Raw genomic sequence first — 4,573 nt, 5'->3', positions numbered from 1 at the left:
TGGTGGTGGTGGTGGTGGTGATGGTGGTGGTAATGGTGGTGATGGTGGTAGTGGTGGTGGTGGTGGTGGTTATGGTGGTGGCGGTGGTAATGGTGGTGGTGATGGTGGTGGTGGTGATGGTGGTGGTGGTGGTGGTGATAATGGTGGTGGTTATGGTGGTGGTAATGGTGGTGATGGTGGTAGTGGTGGTAATGGTAATGGTGATGGTGGTGGTGGTGGTAGGGTGGCCCATTTTGTGGGCATCTGGGTGAAGCAAGAGACGTGAAACAGAGCCTGCCACTGTTCCACAGGGTGTCTTAGTTCCTCTAATTAGAGTTTGGGGACCTTGCCCTATCCTGGTGAAAAACTATATTTGATTTCCTAGAAATGCAATGGCCGTGATTTGGAAAGGGCAGGGCTGCTGCAAATGCAGGGCTGGGGTGTCAGATACCTGGGCTTGAAGTCTAACTGTAAAACCCCAAGCACATTTTTAGCCTCTCTAAGTTCAGTTTCTTCATTGTACATTAGGGTGTTTGCTTCATGGAGCCGTTGTGGGGATTCAAGGAGACGATACAGAAAAGATTTAGCATAATGCCCAGCATATTATATGTCACTCTTACTGTTACTATTACTGTTATTAATATTATCCTTTTGGACTAGGGCACCAGTGTGTAGCTCCTCCTCATAGCTGGTCCTCAAAACATCCACACTTACCCGTGGACAGGAATCATGGCCATAATATACAGAAGGTGGATGTCTTTTTTTTTTTTTTTTTTTGCGGTACGCAGGCCTCTCACTGTTGTGGCCTCTCCTGTTGCGGAGCACAGGCTCCGGACGTGCAGGCTCAGCGGCCATGGCTCACGGGCCCAGCCGCTCCACAGCATGTAGGATCCTCCTGGACCGGGGCACGAACCCACGTCCCCTGCATCAGCAGGCGGACTCTCAACCCCTGCGCCACCAGGGAAGCCCTGGATGTCTTTTTGATAAGATTTGCAGACTATTAAAAATAAAAAGCCACAGGATCTAGTCAATGCAGCTGTTGGGCCTTTCATGTTAAAAATTCCAGTCAGTAAGTCAGAGAACCTAAGTATATCCATCAACTTTTGATTTGCATTTTTTATATTACCTGTCCTTTCCCAACCCCTTGGTTCTCTGTGATAATATTTTTTTCTCCTGACACTCACTGTATCAGTCAGAGTCTCAGCAGGAGTCAGATGGTACCCAGAGGAGGAATGGAAGAGACTCTTCCATAGAGCTCTTTACGGAGGTGTACCTGTACTTTCATGTACCTGTAACGCAGTATATCTGGTCATCCAATCCCCAAATGCCAAGCCAACTCTGGGCTCTATACTTACTTCCTTACCCCTTGACCTTTCTACATAAGGTCAGATGCGCAACCCCAGTCAATCATGCCCTGTTTCCGAGTTGCCGTTTCTAACGCTCTATAAAGCTGACTGTTTCTTAAATTCCCTAGGGAAGAATGCACCACTGTTTGTGAGGCACTGTCCTCCCCTCCCAGTCCATGGACTGCTTCCCCTTGAATATAGGACATCAAACTCGTGACTAAAATGTTTTAGCTTTGTCATTAGGAGGAAGCTGTGGCTGCAACTCTGGGAGCTCCAAAGCCAGCAGGGGCCACCCCACTCTGCCCCAACAGGAGCTGCAGGCTTAGTGGAGGAATTCAGCCATGAGCCAGCAGCGAGGGAGCAGAGAGAAGACCTACCATGAATGGACTCTCCCCCTGCCTGTGGTCCCCTGCCAGTGCCTCCCAGGGGCTGAGCCCAGTTGGAAGCCAGAGGGCAAGGGGAGCACTGGACATGTCATCCTTGGAGGTCAGCAGAAGAGTGTGGGGAATGGATGGAGAAGGCCAGATGCAGAGGGACCAACACATTCACATAACATTATGATGCTTATCCATCCATGCTGTCCCTTTGCGCCCTTCAAACTCTCGAAAGAAGGGGTTGTAAATCTCAAATGAATCAGACCATAAATGTGTATGTCAATGACACAAGCACAAGTGAAGGCGCAGACAAAATAGAGGCATGTACCACCCATCTAGAGCGCCCACCGAGACAGCGCCCCCTGCAGGCCAGGGGCCACCGCACTGGAGCTTCCAGCAGCTCAGCCCTCAGCTCCCAACCAGGAAACAGCAGTGAGGCCATCTCTTAGCTGGTGGGCCACAGCTCTGCTATCAGGGAGCGTGACTTTGGAGGTGAAGGGAATAATCTGTGGAACGGACCCCCATGCCTCCCTTCTTCACCACAAGCCAGCAAGATCAGGAAGCAGAGCAATGAAAATCGCTCTCCTGCTAACAAATGGAGGATGCGTTCCCCGAGTCTTCGGAGAGAAGAATGCAGCAAGGTAAGTCTCAGGGGCAGATGCCCAGCACCTGGGCCAGGCTGCCTGAAGCAGCAGTTTGGGGTAAGAGTGTGTGCTGGCCTGCAAGGCGAGGCCAGCACTGTCAGAGGGTGGGCTCCCTCCCCCTGGAGGAAGGCAGGTGACCCTCCTTCTTTGAAGGCTTCCATAGGGTACAAGCCCCAGGCAGGTGGAAGCAATATCTTCTGGAATGAGGAAGCCAGCCCTTCCAATCTGGCTGTGCCTTCTCAGAGCAAAGCCAACCTAACAATCGTGTTAGCAGAACAAGCTCCCTCCATGCCCCCCTACCCCTACCCCTGACCCTCCATATCTCTCCCTCCTTTTTAAATTGTGGTAAAATACACAGAAAATGTATCATATAATCGTTGTTACGTGTATAGTTCAGCAGTGTTGAGTGCATTTACGTTGTTGTAAAACCAGTCTCCAGAACTCTATCCATCTTGCAAAACTGAACTCTATACCCATTAAACAATTCCCTACTGCTTCCCCTCCTCAGCTGCTCTACTTTCTGTCTCTAGGGATCCGACTACTCTAGATCCCCTCATATAAGTGGGATCAGACAGTATTTGTCTTTCTGTGGCCGGCTTATTTCTGTTAGCAAAATGTCCCCCAGGTTCATCCATGTCGTAGCATGAGTCAGAATTCCCTTCCATTCTAAGGCTGAATAATATTCCACTGTATATATATTCCACATTTTGTTTATCCATTCATCCATCGATGGACATTACGGTTGCTTTCACCTTTTAGCCATCGTGAATAATGCTGCTATAAATACGGGTGTACAAATATCTCTTTGAGACCCTGCTTTCAATAATTTTTAAGTGTATACTCAGAAATGAAATTTCTACACATCTCGTCTTTAGTCACCTCCATGTCAACTGTTTTCAGAGGTCATGGTGGGGGAAGAGCCTAGGATTTGAAGTCACAGCTCTGGGTTTTAAGTCTCCATACTGATCTCCTACCGGCTATAGAATGTTGGGTAAGTTTCTTACCATATCTGAAACCTGGGTTTTTCTTTCATACAGTTGGAAATAGATCACCCACAGTATTAGTTTTTTAGGGATGGTGTAACAAAGTACTGCAAACTAGATTCCTTAAAACCGCAGAGATGTATCCTTTCACAATTTTGGAGGCTAAAAGTCCAAAATCAAGGTATCAGCAAGTTTGGCTCCTTCTTGGCAGCTCAGACGGAGAATCTGTTCCATGCCCGTCCTCTAGCTTCTGGTGGTTGCTGGCAACACTGGCATCCTTGGCTTTCAGCTGCAACCATTGTCACATGGCTCCATTGTCACATGGCTGTCTTGCCTTGTGTATCTGTCTTCACATGGCATTCTCTCCTCTATGTGTGTCTAAATGTCCCCCATTTTACAAGGACACCAGGCACTGGAATAGGGCCCATTCTAATCCAGTATGACTTCATCTTAAGTTGATTACATCTGCAAAGACCCTATTTCTAAATAAGGTCCCATTCACGGGTACTGGGATTAGGACTTCAACATTACTTTCAGGAAGACATAATTCAACCCACAGTAGCTGCCCTCCAGGATCTCTGTGAGCATTAAATGCATTTTGTAAATGCTGGAGCGTCACACTGGATGGGAGTAAAGATCACGTCTAAGCCGACATTTAGCTTGTGTGCCTTCTGACTGCAAGGACTTCCTTCTCCTTTTGCTGCTGGTCCTGGACTGTTAACTCCATTCTTGCTTATTGAGCGCCCCTGTGGTTCTAACTGGGACTGCATTTGCTGTGTGTTGTTAAATGTTCAATGCCATTTTCATCCCCTGGAGAAGGGAGAACATTAAGCATGCACTTCAATAGATCAAGTCAGCTCCTTACACTTTCTATTTTTTGTTGCTTTTGGTGTCTGAAGAATGCCCCCTCTGCTGCTCTGCATTACCCACCTTGTCCCAGAGGACAGGCAGAAATGTTGTGCCTGGACGCTGTTGGGAAGTGAAACCATCAGGGCTGCAAGGTCATTGCATCCTTCCCTGACTTATTCAATTGTCGCCACCTCCTTAAATACCGCACCCCAGAGAGGCCCGGGCTGCCTAGCTGATGTATTGTCTTCAGATGTTTGTCCACGTCCTCCATAAGGTCCTTCAAGCTGGGACACACAAGACAGAGTTACTGAGAGTGGGAGCAGAAATGATTCACTCTCAGTGCTTAACTATATTACTGCTAAACGGCTTACTTACCGCTGAACGCGGTTCTCTAGATT

General features: G+C 48.2%; 1 long non-coding RNA gene across 1 annotated transcript in view; it reads left to right on the top strand.

The window, feature by feature from the left end:
- The first annotated feature begins 926 nt into the window (after positions 1-926).
- The window catches only part of LOC114896177, a 6,110-nt gene continuing 2,463 nt past the window's right edge, over positions 927-4,573 (top strand). The window contains exons 1-2 of the long non-coding RNA XR_003793732.1: positions 927-2,340; positions 3,244-3,334. This is a non-coding gene — a long non-coding RNA (uncharacterized LOC114896177). The remainder of the gene's footprint in view (positions 2,341-3,243; positions 3,335-4,573) is intronic.

This window comes from Monodon monoceros, unplaced genomic scaffold (assembly GCF_005190385.1).
Source record: "Monodon monoceros isolate NGI ecotype Baffin Bay Population unplaced genomic scaffold, NGI_Narwhal_1 Super_Scaffold_15, whole genome shotgun sequence".
Classification (NCBI taxonomy): domain Eukaryota; kingdom Metazoa; phylum Chordata; class Mammalia; order Artiodactyla; family Monodontidae; genus Monodon; species Monodon monoceros.
This window is presented reverse-complemented; position numbering and strand designations above follow the sequence as displayed.